Raw genomic sequence first — 16,350 nt, 5'->3', positions numbered from 1 at the left:
ATTGAGCCCAGTACAGGCTGTGAATTGAGCCCAGTACAGGCTGTGAATAGAACCCAGTACAGGCTGTGAATTGAACCCAGTACAGGCTGTGAATTGAGCCCAATACAGGCTGTGAATTGAGCCCAGTACAGGCTGTGAATTGAGCCGAGTACAGGCTGTGAATTGAGCCCAGTACAGGCTGTGAATTGAGCCCAGTACAGGCTGTGAATTGAGCCCAGTACAGGCTGTGAATTGAGCCCAGTACAGGCTGTGAATCGAACCCAGTACAGGCTGTGAATAGAACCCAGTACAGGCTGTGAGTAGAACCCAGTACAGGCTGTGAATTGAGCCCAGTACAGGCTGTGAATTGAGCCCAATACAGGCTGTGAATAGAACCCAGTACAGGCTGTGAGTAGAACCCAGTACAGGCTGTGAATTGAGCCCAATACAGGCTGTGAATAGAACCCAGTACAGGCTGTGAATTGAGCCCAGTACAGGCTGTGAATAGAACCCAGTACAGGCTGTGAATCGAACCCAGTACAGGCTGTGAATCGAATCTAGGACAGGTGGTTAGTTGAACCGAGTACAGACAGTGAATTAAACCCAGTACATGTGGTGAATTGAACCCAGTTCAGGTGGTTAGTTGAACCCAGTTCAGGTGGTTAGTTGAACCTAGTTCAGGTGGTTAGTTGAACCTAGTTCAGGTGGTTAGTTGAACCCAGTTCAGGTGGTTAGTTGAAGCTAGTACAGATAGTGAATTGAACCCAGTTCAGTTGGTTAGTTGAACCCAGTACAGACAGTGAATTGAACCCAGTTCAGGTGGTTAGTTGAAAACAGTTCAGGTGGTTAGTTGAACCTAGTTCAGGTGGTTAGCTAAACCCAGTTCAGGTGGTTAGTTGAACCTAGTACTGACGGTGAATTGAACCCAATTCAGTTGGTTAGTTGAACCCAGTTTAGGTGGTTAGTTGAACCTAGTTCAGGTGGTTAGCTAAACCCAGTTCAGGTGGTTAGTTGAAGCTAGTACAGATAGTGAATTGAACCCAGTTCAGTTGGTTAGTTGAACCCAGTTCAGGTGGTTAGTTTAACCCAGTCCAGGTGGTTAGTTGAACCTAGTTCAGGTGGTTAGTTGAACCCAGTTCAGGTGGTTAGTTGAACCCAGTTCAGGTGGTTAGTTGAACCCAGTTCAGGTGGTTAGTTGAACCTAGTTCAGGTGGTTAGTTGAATCTAGTTCAGGTGGTTAGCTAAACCCAGTTTAGGTGGTTAGTTGAACCCAGTACAGGCTGTGAATTGAACCCAGTACAGACTGTGAATTGAACCCAGTACAGGCTGGGAATCTAACTCAGTACAGGCTGTGAATTGAGCCCAATACAGGCTGTGAATTGAGCCCAGTACAGACAGCGAATTGAACCCAGTACAGACTGTGAATTGAGCCCAGTACAGGCTGTGAATTGAGCCCAGTACAGGCTGTGAATTGAACCCAGTACAGGCTGTGAATCGAACCCAGTACAGGCTGTGAATTGAGCTCAGTACAGGCTGTGAATCGAACCCAGTACAGGCTGTGAATTGAGCCCAGTACAGGCTGTGAATTGAGCCCAGTACAGGCTGTGAATCGAACCCACTACAGGCTGTGAATTCAACCCAGTACAGGCTGTGAATTGAACCCAGTACAGGCTGCTAATTGAGCCCAGTACAGGCTGTGAATTGAGCCCAGTACAGGCTGTGAGTTCAACCCAGTACAGGCTGTGAATTGAGCCCAGTACAGGCTGTGAATCGAACCCAGTACAGGCTGTGAATCGAGCCCAGTACAGGTTGTGAACTGATCCCAGTACAGGCTGTGAATAGAACCCAGTACAGACTGTGAATTGAACCCAGTACAGGCTGTGAATCGAACCCAGTACAGGCTGAGAATCGAGCCCAGTACAGGTTGTGAACTGATCCCAGTACAGGCTGTGAATTGAGCCCAGTACAGGCTGTGAATTGAGCCCAGTACAGGCTGTGAATTGAACCCGGTACAGGCTGTGAATTGAGCCCAGTACAGGCTGTGAATTGAGCCCAGTACAGGCTGCGAATTGAGCCCAGTACAGGCTGTGAATTGAGCCCAGTACAGTTTGTGATTAGAACCCAGTACAGGCTGTGAACTGAGCCCAGTACAGGCTGTGAGTTCAACCCAGTATAGCCTGTGAATTGAACCCAGTACAGGCTGTGAATTGAACCTAGTCCAGGCTGTGAATTGAGCCCACTACAGGCTGTGAATTGAGCCCAGTACAGGCTGTGAATTGAGTCCAGTACAGGCTGTGAATTGAGCCCAGTACAGTTTGTGATTAGAACCCAGTACAGGCTGTGAACTGAGCCCAGTACAGGCTGTGAATCGAACCCAGTAGAGGCTGTAAATTGAGCCCAGTACAGGCTGTGAATCGAACCCAGTACAGGCTGTGAATTGAGCCCAGTACAGGCTGTGAACGGAGCCCAGCACAGGCTGTGAATTGAGCCCAATACAGGCTGTGAATTGAGCCCAGTATAGTTTGTTATTAGAACCCAGTACAGGCTGTGAACTGAGCTCAGTACAGGCTGTGAATCAAAGTCAGTACACGCTGTTAACTGAACCCCGTATAGGCTGTGAATTGAGCCCAGTACAGGCTGTGAATTGAGCCCAGTACAGGCTGTGAATTGAAGCCAGTACAGGCTGTGAATTGAACCCAGTACAGGCTGTGAATAGAACCCAGTACAGGCTGTGAATAGAACCCAGTACAGGCTGTGAATTGAAGCCAGTACAGGCTGTGAATTGAGCCCAGTACAGGCTGTGAATCGAACCCAGTACAGGCTGTGAATCGAGCCCAGTACAGGTTGTGAACTGATCCCAGTACAGGCTGTGAATAGAACCCAGTACAGACTGTGAATTGAACCCAGTACAGGCTGTGAATCGAACCCAGTACAGGCTGAGAATCGAGCCCAGTACAGGTTGTGAACTGATCCCAGTACAGGCTGTGAATTGAACCCAGTACAGGCTGTGAATTGAGCCCAGTACAGGCTGTGAATTGAGCCCAGTACAGGCTGCGAATTGAGCCCAGTACAGGTTGTGAATCGAACTCAGTACAGGCTGTGAATTGAACCCAGTACAGGCTGTGAATAGAACCCAGTATAGGCTGTGAATAGGACCCAGTACAGGCTGTGAATTGAGCCCAGTACAGGCTGTGAATTGAGCCCAGTACAGGCTGTGAATAGAACCCAGTACAGGCTGTGAATAGAACCCAGTACAGGCTGTGAATTGAGCCCAGTTCAGGCTGTGAATTGAGCCCAGTACAGGCTGTGAATTGAGCCCAGTTCAGGCTGTGAACTGAGCCCAGTGCAGACTGTGAATTGAGCCCAGTACAGGTTGTGAATTGAGCCCAGTACAGGCTGTGAATTGAACCCAGTACAGGCTGTGAATTGAACCCAGTACAGACTGTGAATTGAACCCAGTACAGGCTGTGAATTGAGCCCAGTTCAGGCTGTGAATTGAGCCCAGTACAGGCTGTGAATTGAGCCCAGTACAGGGTGTGAATTGAGCCCAGTCCAGGCTGTGAATTGAGCCCCGTTCAGGCTGTGAATTGAGCCCAGTACAGGGTATGAATTGAATTCTCAGGAGCTTTTAGTCGGCTACTCTTCGTTAGAAACCATTTCTTAAAATGACAGTTCACTATAAATAGAGGAATGAACCACTCCCAATAAATCAAAACCACAAGGGAATAACAGATTTGACATAATAGTAGCACATTGAATCCTAACCATATAAACATGGTCTACATTTACCAACCCTTTGACTCATAACACATTGTCTCAGACTGTGTTTTAATCTCTCCGTTCAGGATATTCTATGTGAAATAAAAACGGCTCAAACAACATTTTATTCAGCCAATTCAACGTTATTTCTATTTCTTCCCATTCGTGTATTCCACTTCAATTGAGTGACACACTCTCACTTCCAGCTTCTGAATTACAAATGTATTATTGGCGCAGTCTGGATTAAAGTGTAGATGCTCGGTAAACATATTGTAGCTGTAAAGACCTGCATTTGTAATAGAATCTTTCAACGCCCTGCAGCTCATAGCACTTACCTTGCAGATCCAGGTATTTCTTAAAAGAGTTTAGCATCTCTGTCTCCACCACCAACTCGGGCAGCGAATTCCAGACTCCCGCTACCCTCTGCATAAAATGCTTCTTCCTCATGTCCCCTCTACACCTTCAATCAATGTCCCCTGGTTCTCGAATTCTCCACCAAGGGAAACAGTTTTATCCTGTTCACTATCACTTCCCCACTTAATTTTGTACACCTCAATCAAGTCACCCCTCGGCCTTCTTTGTTCCAAGGAAAATAACCCCAATCAGTCCAATCTCTCCTCGCAGCTACACTTTTTTAGCCCTGACAACATTCTTGTAAACCTCCTCTGCACTCTCTCCAGAGCAAGAACATCCTTCCTGTGATGTGGTGACCAGAATTGCACACAATACTCCAGTTGTAGCCTCACCAGTGTTTTATACAATTCCAACATTATATTTTGATTTGATATTGGCTATTAAGGTGAACGGAGATCTTGTGATGCAGTTGGTAGCAGCCCTGCCTCTGAGCCAGGAGCACCAGGTTTAAGACCTACCCCAATGCTTGATGGCCAAGGAAGGTGGGTTCACATCGCGGCCAAACAGGCTGAGTAACAACCTGCAAAATTCTTCCAACACACACCAATGGCAGTAAGAGTGGGAGAGGTTCCTGGTCCGCCAGGTGATAGAACGAAAATTGGAGCCTCTACCATTATCCTTAGCTTCAGACTACAACGTGTGTGTCAAACATGTATGTTGCCACAGCAACTCGGATTCCTGGATGGTTGGCTGGATCAGACTGGTGCCAACAGATCCCCATTCCGGCTGGGGTGGATTTGTGGTGGAGGTCATAGTGCTGCCACCGGGCCGCCCTGTGCCTTGGGATCTTTTATTCACACCTGGGAGGGCCAATGGCGCAAGATTCCAGCTGATTCCTGCGGGAGTGTTGCACTCCCTCAGTACCGCACCAGAGTGTCAGCCTTGATTTCTGGTGCTCAGGAACGGGACCTGAGACTGGGACCGTGTGACTCAGAGGTGAGAGAGTTGCCAATCAAGTTACAGCTGGCACCCCTCCCTTTCATAATGAAATACGACAACGATAATTAATCAATCTACTGCACCATGAAATGCAATCTTTAAAAAAAAACTCAGCAATTAAAAGGGTATGGGGAAAATGATAAACACTTCATTTGGTAAAGTGTTAGGATTTTAACTATGATAAAACATCAAGGCTGACACTCGTGCGGTACTGAAGGAGTGCTGTACTCCCGCTGGTTGCAGCTGGAATCGTAAGCCATTGGCCCTCTCAGGTGCGCATAAACGATCCCAAGGCACAGGATGGCGCAGTGGTCAGCACTGTTGCCTCACAGTGCTGAGTACCCAGGTTCGATTCCAGCCCCGGGTCAATGTCCATGTGGAGTTTGCACATTCTCCCCGTGTCTGCGTGGGTCTCACCCCCACAACCCAAAATGATGTGCAGAGTAGGTTAATTGGCCACGCTAAATTGGCCCTTAATTGGGAAAAAAATTGGGTATTCTAAATTAATTTTTACAAAAAAGATCCCAAGGTACTATTTTTAAAAAAAAATTCTGGTCTTTTCCAATTAAGGGACAATTTGGCGTGGCCAGTCCAACTACCCTGCACATCTTTGGGTTGTGGGCGTGACACCCACGCAGACACAGGCAGAATGTGCAAACTTCATGCGGACAGTGGCTCAGGGCTGTGATTGAACCCGGATCCTCAGCACCGTGAGACAGCAGTGCCAACCACTGTGGCACCGTGAGACAGCAGTGCCAACCACTGTGGCACCGTGAGACAGCAGTGCCAACCACTGCGCCACCGTGCCAGCCCCCTCAAGGCACTATCTTGAAGAGGATTAGTGGAGTTATTCTTGGTGTCCGGCCAATACCTATTGCTCACTCACCATCACAAACAGATTATCTGGTTAATATTGCACGGCTCTCTGTGGCTGCCACATTTCCGACATTCAACACTAAGAACACGTCAAATGTACATAATTGGCTGCAAAGCGCTCCGAGCTACCTGATAGTCGTGGAAAAATTCATATAAATGCAAGTCATCGTTTCTATCGTAATGTGGACCAAAGTGCATGTGCACGTAGAAATTGGCCAGTTATTCTAAGCAGCCCATGTCGATGTTTATCCTCCACGGGAGTAATGTGTTTGCTCTGTTCCCAAATCTCTTTATTTGCGCTCCCTCCAGCCATCGATCAAAATTATTCATAAATGTCAGCCTTGGGTGGCACAGTGGTTAGCACTGCTGCATCATGGCGCTGAGTACCCGGGTTCGATCCCGGCCCGGGTCACTGTCCGTGTGGAGTTTGCACATTCTCCCCGTGTTTGTGTGGGTCTCACCCCCACAGCCCAGAGATGTGCAGCGTAGGTGGATTGGCCACGCTAAATTGACCCTTATTTGGGTAATAAAATTGGCTATTCTAAATTTATTTTTTAAAAAGAAAGCAAAAAACTGCTTTCTGCTTTAGTTACGCTCTCTCGCTCTCTCTATCTCAGAATACTCTGTGGGGGGGGGGGGGGGGGGGGGGAGTTCTGCTCTCAGCTGTAATTCTCATGTCAGAACATAACAATTATGCCCTCCAAATTGCAGCTGTCTGCTTCAGAGTTGGCCTCTCTCCTCCTCCTCCACACTCCCCACAAGGCAGATTGTTCCACTCAAGTTATGATCTCCATCATGCTATCGAACACATGCCATTGCCCCTGGCTTTTCACTCTTTATAACCAACCTCCCATCACGCAGTCCCTGATTAGGTATTAGCATACAAAGCTCCTTAAATAGCGCAGAGAATAACTGACGGGCCAAAACGAAGGGAGGGTGGTCAGAATTACAGACAAACGCACAGCTCTCCACTAATTCAGAACTTGTACTTTAAGGGACTGGCAGAAATCTGGGTTTGGTAATCCATCAGCACCTTCTTTAGTCCCAATGCTACCATTAACACATCCCTTGTCTTGTGTCCATGATATCTTGTCAATCGCTCCTTAGCTCCCATGAATTGCATGACATTCTATTCTGCTCCACCACCCTTCAATTATATAATCAATCACATTTCTGCCCCTCTTCAGCTCCAGAGGTCATACAGAATCAAACGGTAACTCTATGTCTGCACAGATGCTGCCAGATCTGAGTTTGTCTAGCATTTTGTTTCAAATTCAGACTTCCAGAATCTGCAGTATTTTGCTTTTACTTATGTCCTTTCGTATTGCCCACGTTCAAAGTATTTTTGCGAGATCAATGCGCTTGTGCCCCCTCAGAGTGGTGAGATCCAATTTAAATAAATTCCAGCAGCAAGCTTTTGTGTATTTAAAAATAAATAAAATTATTTATTCTCACATACTTGTCCTGGAGTTTTAAATGCAATGTTCCATGCCCACTGCCACACATACAAAGGTTAGGTACAGATGAGGAAAAAAGCAATATGATTGCAAAAAACAATTATTTCAGTCTCTTTTGTAGCAGACATGTAGCTTTAGATGAATTAATTCTTTGGCTAGAGTGGAGATATTGTGAGCCAAAGGGTTCTCAGTAAGCTGTGAGGCTGCTTGTAGTTGAATTTCCAGGAGGTTGGATCTCTGGTGATTGTAGGGATAGAACAAATAGTTTGAGAGAGGATTCTTCTCCCACTTTCAAGGTATATTTGTTTTACCTTGGCTGTGTGGTTGTCTTTCAGTTGGTTTGATGGCTTTTCAGTTGGCATTTGTCGTGATATTTCTGATCAGAAGACCGTCTACTTTTTTGTTGAAAAGAACAGGGAACAAATATGACTTTAACCAATTGACAAGTCCAAATTCGTCCTTCCATAAAATGGTGGGTTGGACTGGTACACATCCTGCGTTGTAGACGTTCACAGTTTTGGATGAGGAACAATCACAAAACAATGAAAGGTCGATGGGATCCATTTCATATTTGCAGGATTCTCTGGCCGCCAGTCGTGTTTTCCTGCGCGGCGCGACCTCGCTGACAGCAGGATCCTCCGTTCTGGCAGCCGGCCAATAGGATTTCCCATTGTGGGTACCTCATTGTTGGGAAACCCGCGGGCGTCGGTGTGCTGCCATGGAGTGGAGGATCCCGCCGACGGAGAATTCCGCTCATGGAGTTTCAGCGCACCTTGTCCCTGGTGAAACATGGAGACAAGTTGTTTGCAAACCCCATGGTTTATGTCCACTCTTAAACAATGAGACCGTGGGACCCGGGTTAGAAATATACAACAAAGGATCGTCAGCATACAGCGATACCTTATGATCCACCTCTCTCACTATCCCCCTCCACTTACCCGAGCTCCTCAGCGCAATGGCCAAGGGTTTTATTGCCAACGCAAATGAAACGGTTCCCTGTGCAGCTGAAAATATCCCAAGTTCACCTCATTTTTATGGACACATGCCTTTGGTTCCTTATATAACAATTTGACCCACGCCATAAACGTAGGCCCAATCCCAAACTGCTCCTAGACTGCAAACAAATAACCCCACTCTACTTGATCAAACGCCTTCTCTGCATCCAGCGCCACCACTACCTCCAGCTCCCCCCCCCCCTCCCCCCCACCTCTGATGGGGAGAGCACCACATTTAACAAGCGTCGCACATTCAAGGACAACTGCCTGCGGAAGGCTCTCCTCCAACCTCAGCACCAACACTTTGGCAAGAATCTTGGCATCCACATTCAACAGAGATATTGGCCAATACGACCCACACTCCACCGGGTCCATATTCTTTTTGAACAACAGTGAAACAGATGCCTGCCCCATTGTCTCCGGGCGTGCCCCTTTAGCCACAGTGAACTCAAACATCTCCACCAACCTTCAAAAACCTCTTATAGAATTCCACTATGAACCCATCCAGCCCCTGTGCTTTACCTCTTTGCATCTTCCCTATTGCCGTCTGAACCGTCTCAATCCCTACTGGCTCCTCCCCCCTGCCTTCTCCTCCTCTAGGCCACTCTAGCCCCTCCAGCCCCAAACCTCCCTCATGTCTGACTCACCCCTCAGAGGCTCTGACCTACACAACCTCAATACCTTAAATGACCTATTCACCTGCTCTGGCACCACCACCAGCTGCTTCGCCCCTCCCTGACCTGAAGAATCTCTCGCAGAGCTGCTCCGCCAGCAAGTGACTGGCCACCTCCTCGTTTTCAGACACCACACCATCCGCCTGCCTCAACTGGCGTACCACTTTCCCTGTAGACAAAGGTCTGCATCCCTTTCTACTGACCAAAAGCAACGGATTGGGATCCTCCGCATACTTCCCATCAACCTTCAAGATTTCATCAACCAGCCGTTACCACTCCTCTCTTGTGTCCCAATCCACCTGCGCCTTAGAGATGTTCTCGCCCCTTACCACCGCCTCCCACACCACTGACGGCAAAATCGCCCCATTATTAAACCCCACATAATCGTTAATCACCTCTGCCATCCTGACACAACCCAGAGCCATAAAAGCCCCACATCCATCCTCCACGCCGGCCTCTGTGCCGGCCCCTTCTCCAGCCCCACATCCATCCTCTACACCAGCCTCTGTGCCGGCCCCTTCTCCAGCCCCACATCCATCCTCCACCCCGGCCTCTGTGCAGCCCCTTCTCCAGCCCCACATTCATCCTCCACACCAGCCTCTGTGCAGCCCCTTCTCCAGGCCCACATCCATCCTCCACACCGGCCTCTGGGCAGGCCCCTTCTCCAGCCCCACATCCATCCTCCACACCGGCCTCTGTGCAGGCCCTTCTCCAGGCCCACATCCATCCTCCACACCAGCCTCTGTGCAGGCCCCTTTCCCGGGACCACATCCAACCTCCACACCGGCCTCTGTGCAGCCCCCTTCTCCAGGCCCACATCCAACCTTCACCCCGGCCTCTGTGCAGCCCCCTTCTCCAGGCCCACATCCATCCTCCACACCAGCCTCTGTGCAGCCCCCTTCTCCAGGCCCACATCCATCCTCCACACCAGCCTCTGTGCCGGCCCCTTCTCCAGCCCCACATCCATCCTCCACACCGGCTTCTGTGCCGGCCCCTTTCCCAGCCCCACATCCAACCTCCACACCGGCCTCTGTGCCGGCCCCTTTCCCAGCCCCACATCCATCCTCCACACCGGCCTCTGTGCAGGCCCTTCTCCAGGCCCACATCCATCCTCCACACCAGCCTCTGTGCAGGCCCCTTTCCCGGGACCACATCCAACCTCCACACCGGCCTCTGTGCAGCCCCCTTCTCCAGGCCCACATCCAACCTTCACCCCGGCCTCTGTGCAGCCCCCTTCTCCAGGCCCACATCCATCCTCCACACCAGCCTCTGTGCAGCCCCCTTCTCCAGGCCCACATCCATCCTCCACACCAGCCTCTGTGCCGGCCCCTTCTCCAGCCCCACATCCATCCTCCACACCAGCCTCTGTGCAGCCCCCTTCTCCAGGCCCACATCCATCCTCCACACCAGCCTCTGTGCCGGCCCCTTCTCCAGCCCCACATCCATCCTCCACACCGGCTTCTGTGCCGGCCCCTTTCCCAGCCCCACATCCAACCTCCACACCGGCCTCTGTGCCGGCCCCTTTCCCAGCCCCACATCCATCCTCCACACCGGCCTCTGTGCCGGCCCCTTCTCCAGCCCCACATCCATCTTCCACACCGGCTTCTGTGCAGCCCCTTCTCCAGCCCCACATCCAACCTTTACCCCGGCCTCTGTGCCGGCCCCTTCTCCAGGCCCACATCCATCCTCCACACCAGCCTCTGTGCAGCCCCCTTCTCCAGGCCCACATCCAACCTTCACCCCGGCCTCTGTGCAGCCCCCTTCTCCAGGCCCACATCCATCCTCCACACCAGCCTCTGTGCAGCCCCCTTCTCCAGGCCCACATCCAACCTTCACCCCGGCCTCTGTGCAGCCCCCTTCTCCAGGCCCACATCCATCCTCCACACCGGCCTCTGTGCAGCCCCCTTCTCCAGGCCCACATCCAACCTTCACCCCGGCCTCTGTGCAGCCCCCTTCTCCAGGCCCACATCCATCCTCCACACCAGCCTCTGTGCAGCCCCCTTCTCCAGGCCCACATCCATCCTCCACACCGGCCTCTGTGCCGGCCCCTTCTCCAGCCCCACATCCATCCTCCACACCGGCTTCTGTGCCGGCCCCTTTCCCAGCCCCACATCCAACCTCCACACCGGCCTCTGTGCCGGCCCCTTTCCCAGCCCCACATCCATCCTCCACACCGGCCTCTGTGCCGGCCCCTTCTCCAGCCCCACATCCATCCTCCACACCGGCCTCTGGGCAGGCCCCTTCTCCAGCCCCACATTCATCCTCCACACCGGCTTCTGTGCCGGCCCCTTCTCCAGCCCCACATCCATCCTCCACACCGGCCTCTGTGCCGGCCCCTTCTCCAGGCCCACATCCATCCTCCACACTGGCCTCTGTGCCGGCCCCTTTCCCAGCCCCACATCCATCCTCCACACCGGCCTCTGTGCCGGCCCCTTTCCCAGCCCCACATCCAACCTCCACACCGGCCTCTGTGCCGGCCCCTTCTCCAGCCCCACATCCATCCTCCACACCGGCCTCTGTGCCGGCCCCTTCTCCAGCCCCACATCCATCCTCCACACCGGCCTCTGTGCCGGCCCCTTCTCCAGGCCGACATCCATCCTCCACACCGGCCTCTGTGCAGGCCCTTCTCCAGGTCCACATCCAACCTCCACACCAGCCTCTGTGCCGGCCCCTTCTCCAGCCCCACATCCATCCTCCACACCGGCCTCTGTGCAGCCCCTTCTCCAGCCCCACATCCAACCTCCACATCGGCCTCTGTGCCGGCCCCTTCTCCAGGCCCACATCCATCCTCCACACCGGCCTCTGTGCAGGCCCTTCTCCAGGTCCACATCCATCCTCCACACCAGCCTCTGTGCCGGCCCCTTCTCCAGCCCCACATCCATCCTCCACACCGGCCTCTGTGCCGGCCCCTTCTCCAGCCCTACATCCATCCTCCACACCGGCCTCTGTGCCGGCCCCTTTCCCAGCCCCACATCCATCTTCCACACCGGCTTCTGTGCCGGCCCCTTCTCCAGGCCGACATCCATCCTCCACACCGGCCTCTGTGCCGGCCCCTTCTCCAGCCCTACATCCATCCTCCACACCGGCCTCTGTGCCGGCCCCTTCTCCAGCCCCACATCCAACCTCCATGCCGGCCCCTTCTCCAGCCCCACATCCAACCTCCATGCCGGCCTCTGTGCCGGCCCCTTCTCCAGTCCCACATCCAACCTCCACACCGGCCTCTGTGCCGGCCCCTTCTCCAGCCCCACATCCATCCTCCACACCAGCCTCTGTGCAGGCCCTTCTCCAGGACCACGTCCACCAAACATGGAGCATGATCCGAAATGCCAATCACCAAGTATTCCACTTTCCTGACCCCCGACAACAACAAACTCCCCATAATAAATAAGTCAATTCTTGAGTATACATTATGCACTGGCGAAAAAAAGGAATACTCTCTGCCCCCTGGATATAAGAACCGCCATAGATCTGCTCCCCCCCCCGTCTCCTTCAGCACACTCCCTGCTCACTCCTCCCCCGAAGGGGTCAACGAGCGCGGCTTAGACTGATCCATCTTTGGATTCAACATTGCATTTAAATCCACACCTAAAATTAACTGATGCGTGTCCGGACTTGGTATGGTCACCAACATTCTCTTCATAAACCCTACATCATCCCAATTCGGGGCGTATACACTGACCAACACCACCAACCTCCTCTCCAATGTAACCGTTACTATACTGTATCTGCCCCACTGATCTGCCACCACCTTCTCCATCTGAACCTAACTCTCTTACCCACTAATACCACTGGGCCCTGCGATCAAAGCTCGAGTGGGTGGTTAGCTCTGCTGCCTCATGGCGCTGAGGATCGGGGTTCGATCCCGGCCCCGAGTCGCCGTCCATGTGGAGTTTGCACATTCTCCCCGTGTCTGCGTGGGTCTCACTCCCACAACCCAAAGATGTGCAGGTTAGGTGGATTGGCCACGCTAAATTGCCCCTTAATTGGAAAAAAAAATGAATTGGGCACTCTTAAATTTTTTTTTTCAAAAATCAAAGTCCGAGTGAAATGCCCGACTCACCCAACCCTTCTGAAGCCTAACCTGGTCCTTCACCCTCAATTGGGTCTCCTGCAACAGCACCACATCAGCTCGCAAACTCTTCAAATGAGAGAAGACTCTTGCCCGCCTCATTGGCCAATCCCTGCACATTCCCATTCAGATTGGGGGTCTCTCACCACCCCTTCCCCCATCAGCCATGACCAAGGCCCCACCCCAAAAGTAGGAACATACCCCACCCCTAGGAACTGTCAGCCAGCTACCCCTCCTTCTTGAAATCACTCCTCTCTGCATACTCCCATCCCCTCATCCCAGGCCCATCGAAACCTATCCACACAGGCACGGCTGGCCGCAACCCCTAACCCCCCCTCGCTCCGTTCACGAGACGACTTAGGTTTGCTAGTGAGATGGGTCCCGCCAGAGCACCTACCCGACACATACCTCGTACAATAACCATAGGAAAGCCACCCCCACAACAGCCCCCCCCCCCCCCCCCCCCCCCACCACCCACAACAGCCCCCCCCCCCCCCCCCCCCCCCCACCACCCACAACAGCTCTCCTCCACCTTCCGCAGCTCCTCTCCCATCGAGGCGAGCTGGTCGCTGTGCTGCGACAATGCCTCCTCCATCTCTCCTTGCTCCCACACTACCGATGTCACTCCAAGAGCCTTGATTATTGGGACCTGTTGGAACCATCAATTCACCAGACACGTGTTTCCGATATGAATCTAGGCTTTAATCGACTTCCTTCAGAGCCAGCCTGTTACCCGTTGATAAACTCTTAGTGAACTCAGGCTGACTCTGGACAAGGGTATTTATACAGCTGCACTAGGGTGAGGAGTCGTGGGCGGAGCCAAGGGTGGAGCCCAGTAAAAGTTCCTGAGTACTCCCAGAGCTACTCCCCCTAGTGGTAGGATAGCGCTACTGCGCTTACAAAGAGTGTGTGAATTATCATAAGACCATAAGACATAGGAGTGGAAGTAAGGCCATTCGGCCCATCGAGTCCACTCCACCATTCAATCATGGTTGATTTCAACTCCATTTACCCGCTCTCTCCCCATAGCCCTTAATTCCTCGAGAAATCAAGAATTTATCAATTTCTGTCTTAAAGACACTCAATGTCCCGGCCTCCACCGCCCTCTGTGGCAATGAATTCCACAGACCTACCACTCTCTGGCTGAAGAAATTTCTCCTCATCTCTGTTCTAAAGTGACTCCCTTTTATTCTAAGGCTGTGCCCCCGCGTTCTAGTCTCCCCTGCTAATGGAAACAACTTCCCTACGTCCATCCTATCCAAGCCATTCATTATCTTGTACGTTTCTATTAGATCTCCCCTCAACCTCCTAAACTCCAATGAATATAATCCCACGATCCTCAGACGTACATATATATATATATATATATTACATTCATATATATATTACATTCACCACAGGACCAATATATCACCCACCAAGTGTTTGAGCATTCCCATGCTGCTCAAAACGCTCAGCAAACTTCCGCTCAAACTCCATCGCCATCTCCTGGGCCAATGTGTCTACTGTAATGGGCCCAGGCCCACCCTGCGATCTTGCCCCGGCCACCTTTCTTCCCACAGCACTCTGCGCCGAACCCGGGCTCTCAGGCGGCCTAGCGCTTGTTTCTCTTCGTCCTGTATTCTCCCACTGGGTTTTCGACATCTCTGATTACAGGTTTACTGGAGACTGTTCAAATAACCCCCCCCCCCCCCCCCTGTGGTGGAGGTAATACCTTCAGTTTTTGAGGAGAATCATGCTGGATTATGCACACAAGGCAGGGAGGATTCAGTAAAGAGGCAAGCATCACCACCCATAACCCAAGGATGCCAGCTAAAACAAACAAATCTGAGGACAGGTGATTTTAGATTTAGATTTGTTACGTATACAAATGTAGAGTGAAAAATATTGTTCTGTGCACAGTCCAGACAGATCGGTCCATACATGAAAACATACAATAAATAAACAATGTAAATACATAGAGATCGGGTGAAGCATACAGAATATAGTGCCACTACTGTACAGATGTATAGAAAGATCAGTTTGGTCCAGAAGAGGGCCATTCAGGAGCCTGGTAACAGCAGGGAAGAAGCTGTTTTTAAATGTATTGGTGCATGCTCTCAAACACTTAGATCTTCATTCATAACAGTTAGACTTGAGGGGTGCAGGATCCCATTCTTCCTTATTTCTTTGGTATTTTCACAATTCCACAATAATAAACCAAGGTCAGGTTCATCCTAAATTCCAACTATTTGACGTGATGGAACAGAAATTAGACAAGACATATTCAGCGGTTTACCTCACAGACCAAATTCATTTCTACATAGTTGATCTCTTCTCGGAGAACGCTGACAAAATTCAGCAGGTCTGGCAGCACCTGTAGAGAGGGAACAAACATTTCAAGTCCGTTTAGCCCTTCATCAGAACAGAGGATGGGAAAATCTGTTAGATACCATACTGTAGTAGGAAGAGATGGCTACAAGAATGTAGCAATCTTAAGACATAGACGCCCAGTCAAAAGTTGTTAGAACTCAATGTTGAATCCAGACACAACATAGTTTCAACTTTAGACTATGACTTTTCTCCTCCATTCCAACCCCTTAAAAAAAAAAATTCCCATACATTTTGGGCTCGATGCTAAAACTCCACTCTCACCTGCACTTTGTCATCTATCTCACTTGCTACACACTTGTGTTGCAATCGCTTCCAGCTCCAGTCTTGTCTCTAACAGATATTCCCTCAGTTCTGATGGGGAGTGAAACAAACTCGAAACGTTAACTCTGTTCTCTCTCTCTCTAAAGATGATGCCAGACCTGGTGAGTTTCCCCAGCATGGTTAGTTTCAGATTCCAACATCCATAGTATGTTGCCCATTTCCCTTCGACTTCCGACCCACTGCCAACACAGGAATTGTAGGAAAGTTAAAATGGGATGAACATTCTCTTCGGTGGCTGCTGCCCATGAAGCCACTCTCGGTGCAGGGGACTTGCTCCTGGCCACCTCCTGCCTCCTTTTTTGTGCTTCTTCTCCATGGCATCTTGAAAGATGCGGAACAGGTCCAGATTGGTCAACCAGCAGTTGGCTGAAGCCATCAATGGTGCAGCCAAAGTCTCTTGTGGGAAGGGTGAGAATAACTGTGTTGGGAGGAGAAGCAAGAGCGGGAAGGAAGGAACCTGTGATTGGAGGAGCTGGAGCAGCAAGCATTGGTGA

Source organism: Scyliorhinus canicula, chromosome 5, assembly GCF_902713615.1.
Source record: "Scyliorhinus canicula chromosome 5, sScyCan1.1, whole genome shotgun sequence".
Lineage (NCBI taxonomy): Eukaryota > Metazoa > Chordata > Chondrichthyes > Carcharhiniformes > Scyliorhinidae > Scyliorhinus > Scyliorhinus canicula.
Note: the sequence above shows the minus strand (reverse complement) of the source record.